Here is a 21410-nt window from a genome sequence, read left to right as displayed (position 1 = left end):
CTTAGAGGTCTTTTCCAACCTTAATGATTCTATGATTCTATAAACTCCTATGAGTGTCTCTTCCTTTAAAAGAAAAAAGGAGGAAAAAAAAAAAACCACATAAAAAATCCCCAAACCCTCGAACAATCCCCTTCACAATCAAAGCCTTCAATTCCTTCTGAAATAACATCCTCACCTGAAAAATGGGCTCAATGATAGGACTGTTTCTGCTGTCTCAGGTTCTGGGTATTGTGAGTTAAAAAAATATATGCTGAAACGAATATTAAGTCAGAGCAAGGCTTAATAATCTCACTAAATGCTAATGGAGTTTTAATGCTGTTTTCATTAACTTTGTGCCCTTTCATATAAAGCTGGAGGTCTACTCAATGATAAGAAAAGCCCACCGATATAGTCGTATGAATGGATGCTAAATGCAAATTCTGGAAGCACTGGGCAATGCTCACAGCAGGGCTTTGACAGGATAAAGATTTTATGGAGTGTCATATCAGGACTTGTTGAGTAAGCTGAATGTCAAGAGTAAAAGCAACTGCAGGAAAAAAATGAAAGCAAGATCATCTCTGAAGCAATGCTTTTTTTTTTTTTTGTTGGAAACTGCAATTAAAAAAATTAACTTTCCTCTATAAGTAGCTAAAAACCCAATAGGAAGCTCATCAAAAGGAGGTTTAAAAAGAAAAAATATATCTGACAGAGAGCAAAACCCTGCCTTTCACTGGAAAGCCAGAGACAGGCTGACAAAATATTTCTGGCAGGCCTAAACTTTTCCAACACATTTCAGCAGGAGATTTGGTTATCTGAGTTGCAGCATCAAGCCTAATACATTGGATGGTTTTTTTGGGGGGGGATTTGGGTTGTGAAGTACTTGTCAGTAGGCTGGGAGGGAGGGAGAACTCTCATGAACAGGATAGCTTGACAAAAACAAAGTATTCCCTACATGGAAGTGCAGATATAAGAGGGTAAGAACACGGTTTTTATTCCCAGTTCACTCACAGGCTCACTCTGTTTTTCTGATTCACCAAAGTCCCTGCAATGAAACATGCACCTGAAACTCAGGAGCAGCTTCACCGGTTCCTACAAGACAGGAAGGTTACACCTGCTAAGCATTAACCATGTGCTCAAAGCTCTGCTTGAGCTCTTCCTCTCCTAAATGTTTTTTTTCCCTGTCTGTGAATACAGGTGGGTCATTACACGCATTTCTGTATGCACTGCCCAACACCACAGAAAAAGCTCTCTCACCGTGAATGTTAAAACCAGCATTACCCTCACTGATCTCAGCTATCATCTCTCTATACAGAGAGAAACATCTCAAGAACGCAAGTTCTCCAACATTAACGTGAGTGTTAAAGACAGAAAGGGGTGAGTTAACTTGTGCTTGTGGTTAATTTTCACCAGTGGTGAGAGTGAAGATTCCCATTACCTGCTTGACCTAAATACCTAGTTTTCAGAATGGCTGAGGTGATGTAAGTTCATACTTTGCCATGTTTTGTAGTAACTGCACACTAAATTCAGGTTCATTGCTCAGACTCTCTGCAGTGAGAAACCGTGAGAAACCACAATGGCTTCTTTGTTCTTTTGGGAAGGCTATCACTAGCCTTTTCCTTGGATGCCCGAAATGCCTCAGATAGGAGCCAGACCACCCACTGAATCAGCATAACTTACTGTAAAGATGTGAGCAAGTTAATCCAATAGGATAACTCAACAGCAAGGAAACAGTGAACACAAGTTCAACCGTGTGGATTGTTGACACTCAGTAGGTAAATTAAACTCATCATAAGAAGTTAACATTGACTCCTATCCTATCTAGGCAAATAAAATGCCCTGCATTATTACAGGAATTCCCTATGGCTACTCAGTTTGGAGCTGCTCCTCAATCACTTCAGGCAGGTTGTATGAGCTCATTTGGCTATGCAAATGGTTTTTATCTACTGGAAAGTAGGATAGATACTTTCCTGTCTTTCCTGAGAAAGTCAGGAGGGTTATTGACAGAAAACAGAGTGGCAAATTCAATTACCCAGAAACTCAGGAGGTGTCAGGGATTCTGGAAAAGACTAAGCATCCTAGGGACGGACATGAGAATAAGCTGCAGGAACCAAAGCAAGGGAAGGTATGTGGATTAATCTGTCAGTATCACCTTTCCTCACAACTTGTGGTTGTTGCTGGCTTCATCATCTTCACATCTTCCTTCCCATGACTGTCCCTTTGTGGGAAGCAAGGGCAAATGAAACACATTTGTGTTTCATTTCAAGCTACAAAGAAGCAAGATGCGAGAAAGGGAGAATCCAGCCAGGGATCTGGAGACATATATGGTGCACAGGTAGTTCTCATACAGAACTCTGCTAGCACATGGGCTTTTGCACGATCTTAATTTTCAGCTCTGGGATGAAGCAAACCAAATTGTCAGCCCTGGGATGAACCGCCAGCCCAGCCCAAGTCTCAGGAACAGCTGGGGAGGCAATGCCAGCTACCGCCTGCAAGCCATGTGCTGTGCATGGTGTGTGCATTTTGATCATACTGAAACATTATGTTGCTTACAGGACAAAAAAAGATTGGTCAGCTCCTGCTGAAACAACAGACCCACATATTCTGGATCTCTGCTACAAGGAAAAAGTGGGTATCAGGGCTGCCAGATGAGTTAATGTCAGATACAGCACCAGCCTGCAAGTGCTTTTATCTTCTACTTTGGTTAATATCAGCTGAAATGTTTCCAAATTCTTCCTCTGTATAAAACTCTGGAGCCTAGAAGCAGTGTGTTTTCTGCAAAAGACTTGCAGTTGGCATGTATAACCCTTATCAGTCCAGCCCACATTGAGTCCAGTCCATGCACAGTCACAGCAAACACCCATACTGATATTTCAATGGATCTCTACCTCCAGATCATGTTTCAGATCATTTTCATTTTGCTAAATCCAAATGGCACTTCCACTTGTGGCTGACAATTCAGCTCAGAATTAAGGCACCCGTTTCAGGCATCAGCATGGCTCTGTCTCCATGTGCGGTGGGTGTGGAAGCTCCACTTATAGTCATTGGATACCCAGACAATACAGTCTGTGAAGCCCACATAGCTAATTTCTCCACAATAGACCTCTAGGGCTCAATTCAGTTCCCTGCAGACAACCATCTTGTGCCAGTTGAGACTTGCTAGGGTATACAAGACACCTGTGTGGGACTAGGAGCTATGACAAGTGACACCCATGCCCTTCTGGACTGACAACTGGGATCCAGGTGACATAGCCTTGGGAAACTCAAATGACAATAGCCACATATGTGTGGACAAGTACACTGATCCCTTCGAAGCGGGCAGATGAATTGCTGTTTAGGCTTCGTTGTCCAGATCTCCACTGGCTCTAAGGGGAGTTCAGAATACTTGGCTTTCATGGGGGTGTATTGACACCCAAATACCTGTCTTAATCTTGAGTTTCAGTTTCACAGAGGATGAGAGAAGTGGTAGAGTGAACTGGAAGATGGAAATCTGCTTTCCTGGCTACTCAGGAGCTTTTCTCTATTGTGTCTGTATGCACTAAGATCTTACCAGAAAAAAAGGATTATATGGACTCACAGTGAGATTTTCTGTTCCCATGGAAGTAAGCTCATTAACTTCCTGGGTGTTTAGACAAAAGCAGCCCTCGTGACCACGCATTACAAATACTACAAACAAAAAGAATGGCCATCTCTTTGATTTATAAAAATGTTTCCAAAGAAAAAGGAAAACATTCAGGGCTTAATCACAACAACAGAAAGTAATCTTAAAGTCCTTTGTTTGTATTAAGCAATTAAAACCAATAGTATCCAATTTGCAAGATATTTCATCGTGAAACTAGACTGTTTTCAGAGGTACTGATGCACATATGAACAGAAAAACACATACACCAAATAGACACACAAATGCATGCCCATAATGCTAAAGACTGTCAGTACTTTGTCCTTCAGCTGCAAGAAAATGGAAGAGAAGGCTGGCTGCTGATTAACCTCATACTCTTTCATTCCTCTTCATAACTGAAGCAATCACTACTTTTATTCCTGACTGCAAGTGTTCTTGTGAGCTTGTTCCACCCACCCAAGTTCAGGGTTTTTTTTTTCCTGTTGCTAAGTACCCCAGCTTTTGGGTGCATGTGTGTGCACATACGTGTCTATGTATGCTTTAGCAAAGAATGAATGTGTTGACTTTACCAAAATGAAATTGTCACAACAGAAAATTGTATTGAAATTACCACTTGAACACAGCATGAAAAAACAAAGATGTCAGCAGGTTATAAAATTCAGTATACCCACAAATTTAGAAAAAAAAGAAGTGTCCTAAGATGCCTACTTTTCCTCGCCTACATTTGTCAACTGTTGAATGAGACTCAAATTTTGCTATATCCCTGTGCAAATGAATGACAGAAATGACTGTGCCTTTGAGTACCCCTGAATACTGTCACATTGGTTTCTCTAATCCCACAAGAAGGGAGGAAAATGGTTGAGTACCACTTATAGTATTCCTTCTGGCTTTAGACTTACATGGTTAGATGGGAGTTCAAACCCAGATCTTGCCTTAAACCCAAATAAAGATTTGAACCAGGGATTTCTACTGTAAGTCAGGAGGGTATGGGACATGCAGAAAGGGCCACAGTTTCATCTGTTTTGTAGTTGCTTCACTGTTTCAAATGTGTAAATGACTGCTGAGACAGACATTAAACAAGCAGGGTTCCACCGCTTGATAGCAAAGACACAGGAATGAGAGGCAGTGTGCTCCAACTCTGGTCTTTTAATCAATAAATACTTAAGTATTCATTGAAAATGGAAAAGGCGTAAGAAAAAGAAATAGACAGATTCCTCCTTCTCCCCCATGTCTGAGCTGATGTGGGTGTTCCCTTTACCAAGTTGTGTATCAGTCTCTCTCTGAGATAATTTGATTAGATTTAATGTAAAGCTGTTCTTTAGCTTCTCTTCATGTCAAAAACAAGAATGCATTAGAGATGGAGAATGTTCCCTTGTGCTCTGTTGGAAAACCTCAGCCATAAAACACCTGTCTGTGGCAATGCAGTACCTATGGAGCCCGTATCTGCCATGGATAAGCCAGGTACCCTCTGGCTCAGTGAGATACTGAGCAAAGGGCAGGAGAAAACTCAGTATTATAACAGCTTGTTACAAACAGCAACAAAAGAATATATAGCTCAAATCCAGCCTGGAAAATTGGCTCTCCAGACTGGTGAGTTTAACTGTATGATAAACTACTGTGATACGCTTTGATTATATTAAACAATATACTATACTTTAATAGTTCTAGAACTTATTTTAAAGAATTTTACTAATATGATTATGCTATCAATAAAATAAAATAAATAATCCAAACCAAAACTACCCACATTCCTTTTTACTCCCATGGTACAGCTTTTTATGTGTAAATCAGACTTATTCTGGGCTTCAAGGCACTCACTGAATCAAGTTAATTTTTGATCACACGTATACACTAAGAGAAATCTCTGTCCATAAAGCAAGGTGAACTTCCAGTGTGCTGGATTAAGAGATCAGAGATCGTACTGACTGGCCCTTTTGACCCAGGAAAAGCATATGTAACTGAATATGTGTCTGACTGAAGATTAACATCTGCTACTGCCCAGCAAAACTGTTGATTAAAAGCCATCACTCGGTAGTTCACAGTAAACACAGTGGCAAATTATCTAGGACCAAAGAAGAAAATCAGAAACTATTGCTAGCAGTAGATGGCAGAGAGACATAAAAAACAGAGGAAAAAATGGCTATTAAAATATATTTTATACTTATAAAATTAGCCTTAATGAACTATAAAATAAATAAGCCTTAATGAACTATAGCAGCCACTTACAATTATTTCTGTACTAATAAGCTTGGAGAATATATTTGCCATATACTGGTCATTAGCAAGATATCCTTTGGAATATATAATTCAATAAAGGAGAAGTTGCTACAAATTAAAGGGCTTCCAGGAAATTTGTGTGTCTGTTACCCCACAGCAATATTTGAGTGTCAAAAGATAAAATTTCCTAGGCCAATAAATATCCAAATTTGCTCATACAAGCTGAAATGCAGGTTTTATAGCTTCTCTCTTGCATTAAATTTCTCCTCTCTAGTCTTTTTAATGCTGTGTTCTGGAAAAAATGTAAATAAGTATTGGTCATTGGGATCTGCCTTGTACAGAACATTTACTAGAAATCCTTAACTGCATGTTGTAAACATAATACAAATGGTAGTTGTAAAACTAGAACAATTTTCTTCAAAATAATCAACAAGAATGTTCCTTCACATAGCAAACTCTTACAAGGCACAGTACTAGACATCAAAAAAACAATTCCTGCAGGAACTGAAATAGAGGAAATTCCACTTTTGCATAAGAAAGAAACTCTTTTTCACCGTGAGAGTGGTCAAACACTGGAATAGGTTGCTCAAAGAGTTTGTGGAGTCTCCATCCTCAGAGGTGCTCAAGACCTGACCAGGCACAGTCCCGAGCATCTGACTCTGCTTTGAGCAGGGGCTTGGATCAGATGAGCTCTGGAGGTCCCTGACAACCTCAACCATTCTGTGATTCTGCAAGGCACTTGCAGAAGTTTGGCTTTTATTTAGGTAAGGAGATGTACAACCAAAAATCAAAGTGCAACGCAGATAGTTATCATCAGAGCCTAAAATTGGGTAGGCTTTCTTCTACCCCCATTTCAAAAATCCCTCCAATCCAAAGCTGTGCAGAGGGTGCTCAAGATATTGCTGTTGCATTGCTCTTCTTCTGTAAGCACTCTAGAACTCTCAAACTTTAAGAAGAAAAAAGCAAATGCCTTTAAAATATTCCACAGACGATATGGCTTTTTTTATCTAAAGACTAGGCAGACAATCAAAAGGGATCAAATTACTGCTGTTTAATGAGTTACTGCTTGTCAGCTGAGAGGCAGCAATGGATGGAATGTTATTCTTAGCACATTTTGATGACATGACATCAAAACTAATGCATTTTACTCTGCACTCTCAGCAGGCTGTACATGGACAGCAATAACAGTTCAGCTAACAAGAGGTAATTCAATCAACGACAGTAATGTGAAAATTGAAGTGATCTACCTCCACTCCACCTTGTGCATCATTTCAGTGGCAAGAAACTTTGCCCGCCTTCTGAGTTGGGATGATAAGATTCATTTGAGATGCATAGTTGTAAATACGGTGTCTCTTTGTACAAGCCCTCAACATAGTAATTCCTGATGACCTACTTGTGAGAGAAATGAAATGGTTTATGCTCTATATAGCAAAGTCATTCCACAATGTAATGTAAAAGTCCCATTTCAGTGTTAAAATATGTCTATTAATTGAGGAATTAATAATCTGTCAAAGGTTAAGCAACTTCCTTATCAAACTCAGAAGTAAAAAAGCCATCTCTCCAGCAGTTTTTTAGGAAATAAAGACAGTTATCTCTTTAATGACTAATAAAGTCAAAAGGCTCCTTTTCCAGATACATCTGAAAAGCCTGTTTTGAAAGCTGAAACATATTCTGTAAATGAAAGGTTGTTGTGAAACAGATTCCGACTCCTATTAAAGCCTAATGAAACTACAAGGGATATTTCAGAAAATTCACTAAGTCCAGTGGAATTATATTTCTCTTTTTAAAGTTGGTTTGAGAATCTCACATCAGAGAGATAAAGGCAATTAGGAGTTTATTATTTATATATTGAACAGACTATATATTATCAAAACGTGGATATTTCTAAGATCTACCCAAGGAGGTGGAGAGCTAATAAAGATATGATAACCACTACAACTCAGTCAGGTCTGAAGTAATGTGGGATTTTTAGATTTTTTATTATCATTATTTTCATCTTAATGAAGGCCTAGGAAGAAAAGGAGGCCACAGAAACAGCCTTGAATAAGCCCTCTACCCTTCGTCTGATTTCACTCTCAGGCTTAAAGAATACCTCCCAGATCATTACAGTTGCTTGGAGAGAGTAACTTGGTTGCAAAGGAGAACATAACAAGGTACAGCACATCATGGGATGAGGCCATCTTCCAACTACGTTGACCACCACCGGGGCTTCAGTGGAGATTGCTGGGATAAAGCACAGCACTTCAGTGAGTGTATTTTATCACTTGTAATGATTTTCCTATGACATTGAGATGCTAACCAACCTGTTGAACATCAAGTTGTTTAGGCTGCAGTTCCCCAAGACAGAACTTGAATTTTTGGCACTGAAGAGACAGAACAATCTTCCCATCTACATTACTGCATGTGACCCCTCTGAGAGGCACAACTAACACCAAACACACTGTCCCCTCTAAACACATCTTCATGAAGAGGTAATTACAGATGTACTGCTCTTCTAAGAGTCTTTCCTGCTTGGACACTAGTTTCTCTAGCTAAACTGACAAAATATTTCTTCTTTAACACACTGTTACCAAAGAAAACCTCCTGTGCTGGTTTTTAGGTTTTCCTCCAGAGAACGCCGATCCAAAATTACTTTGCTTTGACACCACCACCAAGGATAATAGTCATGTAACACTTCCAAGCAGCTTGTATACCAATGAGAACCATATCCTGTCATTTAGTGAATGGCACTGACAAACTATGTGCTGCCCTATTCCCAAGAAAACCTATGAGACTCTGTGGTGGGTTGACTTTGGCTGGATGCCAGGTGCTCACCAAGCCACTCTATCATTCCCCTTCTCAGCAGCACGGGGCGGGGAGAAAATAAGATGGAAAAAAACTTGTGGGTGAAGATAAAGGCAGTTTAATAAATCAAAAGCAAAGGCCATGCACGGAAGGAAAGGCAAACAAAAGCTTTATTCTCTACTTCCCATTAGCAGGCGACGTCCAGCCACTTCCTGGGAAGTAGGGCATCAATACGCGTAGTGGTTGCTGCAGAAGACAAACATCGTAATAATGAATGTCCCTCCCCCCTCCTCCTTTCTCTTAGCTTTTATTGCTGAGCAGATGTCATGTCTTTTGGAATATCCCTTTGGTCAGTTTGGGTCAGCTGTCCTGGCCATGTCCTCTCCCAATATCTCGCCCACTCCCAGCCTACTGGCCTTTGGGGGTGGGGGGGAATGTTGGAGAGACAGCCTTGATGCTGTGCGAGCACTGCTCAGCAGTAGCCAAAACACTGGTGTATTATCAACATGTTTCTAGCTACCAATACAAAGCACAGCACGATGAGGGCTGCTATGGGGAAAATTAACTCCACCTCAGCCAGACCCAATACCGACTCCCTGTCTTAGGAGACAATTTTTTTTCACATTTACATCTCAAGAACACAGATAGGTAGAGTACCTAAGTGTATCAAAACCTGATGTCCTCAAAGCTTCTATATACCACTACTGTGTGCATGTCCACAGAAGGGGAAAAGCAACATATAGATTCTGTCTTTGCTACTGATTTTGGAGGTAGAACATTGCCATAATTCCAGTGGCTGTGTTGTTCCAGTAGAAAAACAAGTTTGTCAAGATTGGATTTCTAAGTTACTTCAGGAGAATAGACAAAGAACAGTAACAGTACTTTAATATTATGAGTAGGGAAAGTGAAGATCTGTCTACTATTTGCCAGCATCAGAGACTTCTTTTTCAAACTTTCTCTTATGTATACAAAAGCTTTAAAATATCACAGAACCAGATGAGACTGAAATGTTGATGAAACATACAGGATTTGTGGCTTTTGTTGGCTCAATACATGCTAGCACAGCACGGCCACTCAGGGTCTTCTGGTCCCGCACACACCAAGCTCTGCACTCAGAGGCAGCAACCTCACCCATCTTCCCATCATCCCCAGGTCAGGAAGAATTGCTCTCCAGAGAAGAATAAGCTGTTTTAACCTTATCAAAAAGAACCACACACCTTCCTAAACTGACTTCACTGAAAGTCCACTCACCCCAGAGCCAAGGGGCACCAGGATGAACAATGGACTCCCTTGGGCTGCTCTGCTATGTTCTTGTCACTCTCACATCAAAATCTCACTGTATTTTGGGGGCTCGATGAGACAGATAATTCAAGCATTGCCAACTGAAAATGTCAGTTAACAGTGGTGAAGTGACGTTGACAGCAGTTTATAAATCTATGTTACTTTTATAAAGAGCCTAATCCTCCCTTCTCCTGGGGGCTACTGATTTATGCCTCAGAGTACCCTCCTGAGCCATTAATCATACTGCAAATGTCAACTGCTCCCTCCACCTGACATCACTGCTCCTAAGGAAATGAGACTATCCATAGGGAAGAGGACACTTGCCACTGACTCATTCAAAGATTTTAGACATACACTTACGACAATCTTTTCCAAGCTGGAACCTAAATTTTAGGCACCTAAAGCCATATTTAGGCAGTTAAAGGAATGACTGGTGCTGTCCACAATTCTAGCTGATGTTTCTTCTTCTTTTCACATGGTCTTTCCTGTGAATAACACAGTATATGAGGCCAGAAAGACCATTGGTCTGAATCAGTATGGTCATTTTTGTGTTGTTTCTAGCAGTTCAAACTGAATGCACTGAAGAGCAGCCTCTTCTGTCAGGTCGTTAGAGGTGTGTCATCATGGCTAAAGTTTAAAGGCATTACAAAGCATAAATAATTAATGTTTGCAGATTGCTCTGGGAAGCTCAGATCAAAGACTTGCCATCCATCTGAAGGGTCAGCACTGTGCACAGCCACTCAGTGGGAGTACTCCATTTTCCTACCCGTTCCAAAGAAACTGTAGAAACCTGAGATGGAACAAAGAAAGCTGCTGACTGCTCGAAAGTCCTACTGACTTTGGATTCAAATCAATGAATTCAAGTTACTACCATTAATTGAGCTGCAGGAACTGTCTACATGTGGACTCTCAAGCTAAGGCAAAGGCAACATAATACATCCTCGCTTAGCTCTCTTTCACAGTAGAATTAATGACCTGGCATCATGTGATGCTTATAAAGACCAAAGATCATGCAGATGGGCAACAATTAAGGTCAGCCTGAAATGCATTCAACCACAGTAACCTGATCACGTGATATCCCATCAAAACATTCATCTGTTTGAAGGTTTGGAAGAGGTGTGTATAATTGATGAAAACTCAGAGAACTTCTTAGAAATAAATCTATGTTTTTACTGGTACTTCTGCCAGTTACTTTGAAGGATCTTTTGCATAAAGCAGACTCTTTTCTCTCAAAATTTCATTTTCTACTGGTAATCATTTCTCTGTTCTACCTGCCTATATCTCAGATTTTAACTGTCTGTCAGGGAAATAATTTAGCTAAGAGAAGTGCAGATATGGCCATTGGAACAGGAAAGTCTTCAAGAATGTAAATGCAAGCTTAATTTAAGAAATTGGGTGAAATCTTAAAACCAGACCTGTTATATATTGATCACTGAAAATTCAGATCTCATTTTTGACTTATTTAAATTTGAAGCACGAAAGTTACTGCAGAATCAGTATGTACCTCAGTCTTCCTGCCAGAGCAAAAATTGAGCAAGGATGCCAGGATCCGAGCAATTAATTATAGGCTAAAAGACAAGAATCAAATCAACAAGAATTGACACCAGACTATAAATGTAGGAACCTTTTCAAAATAATAGGAAACAGGGAGAAAAAAAAAAAAAAAAAGATATCGCAGAGTTATTGATTCCTGATTGTGCTGCAGAGCAAACATGGGAGCAATGCCACAGCCAGAGCAGGGGGGTGAATTATTTTAGAATTTGAATGACAGCTGTCAAAAATGTTATGACCCTTTCAGGTCTTGAGAGACTGAAACGAGCTTGAAAACTGAGCCACTCACATAGTTATTAAGCCATATATAGATGTGTGGTAAAAACAGAGACACTAAGTAAAGCCAGCCCCGTGATATCAATTGAAAAGGCAAAAACAATACCATGAAACAAACCTGTCTATGTTTTGCCCTAATTTACGATGTTCTTTAGGTTGAATTATTGCCCTGTTCAACACTGAGTAGAAACTGCTGTGCTCTTACTACCTGACATTGCCAGGCAAGAGATGCACCAGGCAAATGTCAGAATTTCTATTGCGAGTGTCAGAAGAGGGTGCCCAGACTTGTCTCCTGCTGGGAAGGAACGACAGAACCATAAATGCCAAGTACCACAATGCCACTTGTCAATCTTTCCCTCTCTGCCACCTACAGCCCTCATGAGCCCGACAGATACGGGCTCTGATTGCATTGGTTGGTGGGTTATTGATGTGCCCTGCCTTGGAAGAACTTCCTCGTGGCTCCACATGGTACTTCATGCCCTACCTGGATGTCTGCTGCTATGAGGGAAAGGTGCGTTATTAATGACATCAGAAGGGGTTGAGGCTTACCTAGAAAAATCCCATTTTGCAGAAAGCTATTCTGCTGTCCTGGTTTCAAACTTGGAGATTTAAAACTGAGATTTAATCCCCTAGGCCAGATTGCATGAAGGCACATTCCTCTGCTCCTCCAAATACACACAGTCACTACAAGTACAGGTTTTATGATTCCTACTGCATTGCAAGGAACCACAGGTACGGCACACAGGGACATTGTAGTGCATGAGGTACTAAAGAAAAAAAAAAACCAAACCAAACCCAAAAAAACCCTTAATGTCTGAAAATAAGGAAAAAACAAACACCAAAGATGGATTGTATAAAATAATCTCTCTGAACCTCATCCTCATTGATCAGGTTACAGAAAACATTTAACCACATAATAAGCCCATAAATGAATTAGACAAGGAAAACTGTGATTGCAAAGGATGGAAAAAAATAATCCAAATGAAAACAATATTTTCTAGTTTTCTATAATAATTAATTCAATTTAAGTTCAAAACAAGACAGTTGCATATTCAGGAAACAGATACCTGGAGCCTGATTATTGCTTTTCAATATGGACTACAGCCCTGATCTAGAGATGCTGGCCAAGATGGATTTTTAGCTGTACATTAAAGATTAATGCTGATTGTAATTAGAGTGGAACTCCTTGCTCAGGATATTTCACATTTTAAAAGTTTATGATGGTTCAAAATGCAACTGGTCAAATTAACAAGAAAGGAATGCATCAATCACTGTTAAAGATTAAATAACTACCTCCTGGATCAGGAAGCCTTTGAGCTTCAAGTTGCTGAAGGCTAGGAGAATATTCTGCTGAATGATCGCTTGTACACTTTCCTGTTGTTCTGCTCTTCCATAGCTGAGCATCCTGTCAACCATTGCATCAGCTACCAAGAAGGAAAACACTGTTTTACTCCTCCGGGCTCTTGCCTCTTTATTCACAGACAGATTCTAAAGCTGGAAAGAACAGTAACTCCACAGGGTTTAAGGACCTATATAACAAAGTCCATGTGCTCAGTCCAGTAACCTTTGTCTGACCGAAGTGTGTCTTGTAAACAGGGAAGGCACCTTCTGCTGCAATGACTTCTTCCAAGAAAAGGGCGCAGAGCAGTCAAGTCATCTTTCATTTTTTCTTTGGCTAAATAGATCAAGATTATTAAGTTGTCGTTGGAAAGCATATTTTCCAAACATCAAATACATGTAGCATCTTTCTCAAAGTTTTTCACCTCTTTTTTCCTATACAGAATGCTTAATACTTAGGATTCCAACGGTCTTGATTGTCACTTTGTGTAATTGTGCGCTCATCCAAATGAGTCAAAAGAAGGAGAACACAGAAAGTCTATCTAGGCTGACACTAGACAAAGACGTTATTAAAGGAGGGACTTCTTTCAGACTGCTGCTGCGATACTGTCCTTTTAAGATGTTTACTGATGTTGTACCATAGGTGCAAAAAGAGCAGCTGCAATGTTGCTACAATATGAGCAATGTGACCCAAAAGTTCCTGGGCTATTTTCCTGAGGTGTCAGCAAACAAACGTACAGACATAAGTCCCCAGGAGTTTCTCCGCATCCTCCATAGATGCTCTTCTTTCTCTCTGCCAGACAAAACTGCCCCAAGGGAGCAGTGACATACTTATGGCAGGGGCCTCGACAGGCAGAAGTCAGGGCTCAGAGCTCTCCTGAACAGCTGGTCTTTCTGCAAGCACTCAGCCAGCAGCTGATGATGCCACCACTGCTTGAGAAACTCACGGGAAAAAGTGCTTTTTACTTTTCAAGATTCATAAAGTGATCTTTCCTGTGGAAGGATGGGCTTGTCTGTCACAGTCATGTCTGACTTGTGGTGGGGAAAAAAAAGTGGGGGTTTTGTCCTTTTGAGAAGAACTGTTGATTCAGTATCATTACTGCAAAAGTAGAAAAAAGAACAAAAAAGAAAGGGAAGAAGACTTTATATGTTAATGATCATAATGATCATTAGTGATCGTAGATGTTAATGGCATCATTTCTTTAACTCACTGAATAGTGACCTTCAGATTTCTCATTGTCACTGCACTTGTGAAAGCTGAAGAAGCCTACCTTGAATATCATCCAAATGGGATTTAAACCACTTGAATGGGGTGACTGGTGGTGTTTCTTTTGGCTCCTTACTGATCCAGCACAGAGCAAACTCCTTGATGACATGTTAAATGGAAGTTCTGGCCAGTCATTACTAAACTTGGGATTTTATTCAGTTATGTGTCCTGTGCCAATCAGAGTATTTTGTAATTAGTTCCCCAGCTTGCTTTCTTCCCTTTATTTTCTCTGAATGGTCACGTAGAGTTGTTATACGTTAAAACCCAGCTGTTCTCTATCTCCCTAAAGTATGTAAGACAGTTTTATATGAAACAGTTTGTTGAGGTAGTTGAAACTTTAAATCCACTGATATTTTAAAATCCATTTGCATTGCAATTCAAAAGAGAAAAAGTGTTCATTATGGACATGGAAATTCTGAAAATGTTCTGTTTTGGAAAGCTTCAAAATATAAATGTGAAATCTGCTGCACACCATTTGGGGTCAATCTAGATTAAGAACAGTTTATAATGATCAGAAAGCATACTTGTTCCAATATAACTCAATGCAGGTCTTGCCTACGTTTGTACTACTGGAGAGTAACTCGTGTTTTAGAAGCTTAATAATTAGTTTCACAACTGATGAAAAGTAGAGCATTATATTTTTCCTAGGGCTTTCATTACTACCTCTAGGTTCACTTCCCTCAAGACATGGATCTCTTAACAGAAGATTAACTCTCATTTTCCAAGGGAGTTTTATTGTAAGAATATTTTGGTTCTCTGACTTTCTCCACTTAAGGGATTTAGATTAAAATGTGTCTATATTTAGTAAACTGTTGATAAGATTTATGATTTCTAGTAGATGGGAATATTTAACTATATATAAAAGAAATTTTATTATATTATAGATTACCATGATGGATCAGATTTTCAAACCAGACTAATGCAGAGTAAAACCAGAGTAATGCAACTAAAATTATTGTAGTTGCTCTAGATTTAAATCAGCAGGACAGATCACTATCTGCACCTGTAAGCACTGTCTCTTATGTAAAAAAAGGATAAAAAAAAAAGTAGATTTTTAAAAATATATTTTTATATATATATGAGCACATCCATATTTGATCAATCTAAAAGTCCATCTCACTGATATTGTCCTCACTTCAGTGCTGGCCAAACACCTAAGTAAGCACACAAGTGTAGAAAAAAAATATTTAGAGCTCTTTCTCCTAGCATTCAATAATGTTTAGCTCATGACCATCCTCATCCAAAACCAGTGAGACGGTACTTTACAGCCTTCAATAGATTTTTTCTTTCATGGATTTGTTCCATTTCTTCTTATGCCCAAATTTTGGCATTCACAGTGTCATGCCAGGAGTTCCAAAGCTTAAGTACACCTTGTGTGAAGAATCGTCTTTCTGTGATTGTTTTGAACCAACCCCTGCTAGTTTGAGAGCATGATGTAGAAAGAAGGCACATGAGAAGGCAATGACTTCATCCTCAGGTCGAAGGATAGCATTGTCAGGTAAGACTGAACTCTTGTAAAACAAAACAACAAACAAAATCTATCAATCCTTTGTGCTTTCTCTAGGATAGTTCCAGAGGATAGTCCAGGCTAAGAAATCTCCGCTTAAATTATTGTAAAAGGTCCCAGTGAGCCTCAGTATAATGCAGTATCTACTAAGTACAGGAGTGATATCATACATGCTTTATGCAAGTCTCCGTGGGACACGAGAGGTCTCTAAACCAAAAGTAGTACCCACCCTCCTTTGCTTTCTGCCTCAGGCCCCCTGCTTGCTGTCTGCAGGAAAAGTCCCATTGACACTCTTGGGTTGTGGCTTTAGCAGTTGGAAACCCTGCCACGGCAGCAGGCACGCAGACCTGGAATGCCAGAGCCCCTGGGGTGGTAGAAATTCTGTAAATCTAATGTCTCCTTGAATAATGGCCTAGCGACCTTCTAAAGAAGCAGACACTCCAAAATGCTTTGTCTCAGACAGAGTTTATCAGAAATAACTTATGAGTCATTCTCCTAGGGTAATGAGGCAAAGAAAAGGAAAAGACAAACTTTTTTTGTGTCTTATGCTTTACATTTAAAGCACATTCTTTACAAAGAAAACACGCTATAGCTTAAACTTCACTAGTGGGATGAAGTTGCTTTGATGTCTCACCTATCTTGGTAAGGTTACATCCCAGTCTCCCTACTACAGACCAATATTCCTTTTAGGGGTGGATCCAGAGCAAAGGTCACTAGAAACCCATTTTTATTTTTGTCCATACTACAATCTCCAGTTGTTTGTCTTCCTGCTCCTCAGGAGGGCTTGGCTCCAGGGTCTCTTTGGAACATCTCAGCAGGTAGGTGCATTCTGGAACATCTCAGCATATCTGTGGGGTGTTGGATTGCCCCAAACCCTGCTTCAGTCTGGGGTCTTTAACACCATTTCTGCATCTCACATTCATATGGATTTAGGATACATTAATTAGCATTGCTATGAGATCCATACAAAATCGAACACAACACAAACAGCAGAGAAAAGGGTAATAAGATGTTTTGTTTGAATACCACCTTGCCTTACATTTAAGGATCCACTAAGGATGCTATTTCTGAGCTCAAATACCCTTTAAAGGAAATTATTTTCATAGGCTACACCTGAATATGCAAGCTAAGATAAATTTTTCTTACCATTATCAGCTTCCTAAACTGTCTCCCAGCCATCTTACAGAGTATGATAAAAGACATAGTTAAAGGCTTTTACCTGTGGAAACCATAGCCAGATCAGCGCTTGACAGAGACCGCGATGATTATAACAACAAACAGCAGAACGGCCAACGCAACAGAGAGAAGGCAGCACTTCATCTTCCTGGCTCGTAGCTAAAAGAGGAAAAAGACAAAGAAATAAATGCATGAACATTTAACAGGAAGATGGAGGGTAAATCCATGAAGAAATTTTGCTATTTTTCCATCAGTAGGATGAAACAAGTCAATACAACATGGAAGATTTGTCTCTTTTCAGACAGACTCATCCTTCTGGACAATCCAGATTCTTCCTTTTCAGTGAAAATCTCCCTTAAATATAATCACCTTCTCTGCACTACTTTCATCCTGCTTAAATCATTGTTTGTGTCACACTGAATTTCCAGACTCTGCTTGGAGGGCTGGACTTGGGTAAGGCTATTCAGTTTGGTTTTGGTCTGGGGGTGTCAAATCTGCTTTCTGGCTGCCAGGAGGAGACTGTCTCCTGCAATATAAAGAGGTCTCTCTCCACCCTCCTGTGCAATGAAATCTAGCCAAGCAATAAAGCAGGCTGTTTACAGGGTAGGCAAATGTAACTCCAGCATTAACCACTCTGATTTCATTCAAATTAAGATATGGTAAAAAAGATTCTACAGGGTTTTAATTCTGATGTCTGTTTCTACTTAAACCCATCAGCCTTCCCAGTGACCTCCATGGCCATAATGTTGTTTGTTCCCATTTAAAATCTTTTCCAGATAGTTCAATTCCTCTTCCTCCCTTTTGGATGGATTAGAAGAAGGGTGTTTCCATGATCCCACAGTGTCAGTAATCCTCTTATCAACACATTAAAAAAAAGTAACTTCAGTAAGACACAGAGTCAACTCAGACATTTTCCTTGAGACCAGATCAACCAGTCCTCCAGCCACCAGACTTGATAACACCATTTTGACGTGATAAACCAGTGGCACTTGTCCAGAGTTCTTTACTTTTCTCACAACTGAAGCAGCACTCTCACAGGAAAGATTATGCCAATATTACTGCTGCTATCTACTTTTCCTTCCTTTCTTCTCCTAACTGCTGTAATCAGCCCTCCCAGTCTGCCTCAATCCTTTGGTAACTGGTTTACACCACTCTGTGCTGCATTGCATTTCCCATAGAGCCATAGTTCCCCAGCTACTTTGTTCTAAAGATGTTTTGGCCACAAGTGCAAAGTGCAACTCCTGCAAGTGACAGGAGACTCATCTCTTCTGTTGGTGCTCCAAAGCCCAGTGCTTCATTCTCTCGCAACCTTCCCAGGGCTCATCCATTTTGCTGTGCAGAGCTGGAGAAGCGCTTCCAGCAGAGAACTGTGATGCATGACCTGTCCTCTCCTCCAGAATCAATCATCAACCAAACTGGTGGTTTTTATTAAAGTGTGGATTTCCAGATTATTATTTTTTAACAAATTAAAATGCTGTGTTGTCCTACCTCCATAGCAGATAATCAGTGATTCATCTTGGCTCTCCATTTGCTTTTCAATTACTCACACAGAAATGTTTTCTTTGGGTTTGGAAAAAAATAGGTGCTTTAAATATATCATTCCATGTGCGTGTATTAAGAAGGATCTTTTTGTCAGGTATGCTAGGAAGGAGTGTGAGGGGGGACACTATTCTCCCCCTCCCCAAAACCCTACTTGGGGGCACTCATTTTTGCTCACACTTTTCAATCGGTTTACTGTGACTCTTGGGGGAGAATACAGATGCACCAGGGTTATGTCTCTCTTTAACAAATTTTTTCACCCACAAAGTGAGGTTTCTTCATAGCGGTTCTGCACTTGCAGCCTTCATTTCTAGAGGGGTAACTAAAATGCATTCTGAAAGCTGAGTGCATGAGACAACAGGCCTACTATGGTGTCCTCTTTTAACCTTGATTAATTCCAAGTCAAACCAGGAAACCTCTGCTTAAAACTGCAGACTATCTTAAAACACCTAGATGTCCTTGTCCACTACCAAAACGCCAGAACCTTTGTTTAGTCAGCAGAGGATGCTAATGGGTCATTTAGCTTCAAGCAGCATTCTCAAATGTTCCTAATGAGAGCTTCAAAGGCTGTACAATTACCACTTCAGATGGCTTTCCCATCAGTCCCTTTGCAGAGATTCCCTTGTTTTGCTCTTTCTAGCATTGCAAAATCTTATTCACTCTTGGTTTGCACTTTATGTAGTCTCTCTCCCCCCCCTTTTTTCTTGTTTTTAACCAACATAAAGCTAGCATAAAACTCAACCATAAACAGACTAACAGACTAATCAGAGGGTAGGAGAGATGCAGCCAAGCCTGTATTCTGGTATTTTGTTCACATTTTATGACCTTGTCCTGGCTGGTAAGTCAGGATAATGATTCCTGCTCTGTTTACAACATCTCTTAGTGGATTTAGTATTACTGTCCTTCACAGCCATATAATCTGTTGCAGGAGTCTCCTGTTAATTCTTAGTTCTTTCTTTATGTTGTATTCCTATGAGAAAAATGTTCAGTTCTTCGAGTCTCTTTAGTCTCCAGTGATAAATTTGTACACGCTGGAGGAACAGTAGAAACACAGCTTCTGAGCCCTGCCTGATCACACAACCTTTTCTACACACATGAAGAAGAGTGGCCATATACCCCAGCTTCTTTTTGTCACTTAGGTGGAAAAATATTGGTATATGAGCAAAAGGCAGCAGTTCCCCTCATGGTACAGACGCACACGCTGCTTCAAGAAGGGCTATGCCAGCATCCTTTCACATATGACTCGGCACCCCATGGAGTTCGCCAACCCTGTCCTGTGAAGAGGACAAGCCTGCGTTTTGGTGAGCTCTTGTGACCCGGAAAGTTGTTAGCACAGAGCAGGTTGGACAGATTGCTCTGTTCACTGGATAGGATCTGCAGACCATGGTATGGGCACCCTCACCTGAATATTACATAAATACACACTAATAAACAGCATACATAATAATATTACATATAATCAACTCTGGTCATGATCCCTAGTTTAGGTTAACAGAATCTGATTGCCAAACTGAGATTATAAATGGTGTCTTAATGCCATCGCTGTCATTCTTGAGGGAAGTTGGGAGACACAAACAAACACATCCTTATATCTTTAATAACCCCAAGGCACCAACACACACTGGAAGCATCTGAACATCAGAAATGTAAGCACTCAACAGCTAGGAAATGCTAGCGTTTACATTTCCATGTATGCATATACAGGTAGTATTTTTTTCCTCTCCCTTTCAAGCAGGATCTCTGCCTTATTCAGTAAATAGGTAATTATTATGCTACGTACATCATGTATGTTTACAAATTTTACTTATCTACTCAAGTTTTCTTGGGACATCCACCTAAAGCCATGTTCACATGAGACCACACAAACCTTTCAAGTTCCTAATTTTCCCATGGGAGTTCCATGACAGCAGAATCATATAATTAATACTTTCCATCCCAAACATCAATGCAGCGATGGGTTTATGTCCATTTTAAGCCAAGGAAGTAGAGACACATGCCACACTTGGGTGGAAGTATAGCTGATCAAGAGAATTCCAATTCTCCAAAGGAGAAAAAAGAAGAAGAAGAAAAAAAAGTGATTCACGATGCCATCCCTTGAACCAAGGTTAATCTACGCTTACATGGAAATGGTAAACCATTTCCAAATCTGTAACGAGATCATTTCTCGTGAGGGCAAGTTTCTTACTGCCCTGAGACAGATACTACTAGGGCTTGCATGGAAATGGTAAACTATTTCCAAATCTGTAACGAGACCGTTTCTCAAGAGGGCAAGTTTCTTACTTACTGAGACAGATACTACTAGGTTTCTGCCTCAGAATTAGCAGTCTCAGAACAGCAGAGCCAGAGCCACAGAAAGTTTAAGGAGAAAAAATAAAAAAACAAAACTAAACCACAAACCAAAAAAACCCAAACCACCTGTAAAATGAATCATTTATTTTATGACGTAATTCTTCAGGGAGCTTTGCATTTTTATAACATTTCCCACGCATCCGACTAATCCACGGTTGATTTCACTTGTCTTTTTCCAGCTCTTTCTCCACTCAACTGCTGAAGATCTTTCTCTCACACTGTGCATCAATGCTATTCCCTATTCTCCTTGACTTGCCTGGGCTGCAGCACAGGAAGCTCTGAGGGCATGGGTAATGTGACCTCCTCTCAGTTCCTGCAACCTGCACCCACGATTGCTTGCAGGAGCAATTGTAAGATAATTTTGCCCAGCATCTTCCACTTGCAGTTGAAGCATACTTAGCTGCTTACCAAAAAAAAAGACATACCTAGGACTATTGGCACAGCAAAGGTATCAATAGCTGAAGTATACTCTTGGTACAAACTGAATCCTGAGGGTGTTCCCCCCAACTTCTAAGAAATATCAAGAAAAA

This window comes from Aptenodytes forsteri, unplaced genomic scaffold, assembly GCF_000699145.1.
Source record: "Aptenodytes forsteri isolate BGI_AS27 unplaced genomic scaffold, ASM69914v1 Scaffold182, whole genome shotgun sequence".
In the NCBI taxonomy this organism is placed as follows: Eukaryota; Metazoa; Chordata; class Aves; order Sphenisciformes; family Spheniscidae; genus Aptenodytes; species Aptenodytes forsteri.
This window is presented reverse-complemented; position numbering follows the sequence as displayed.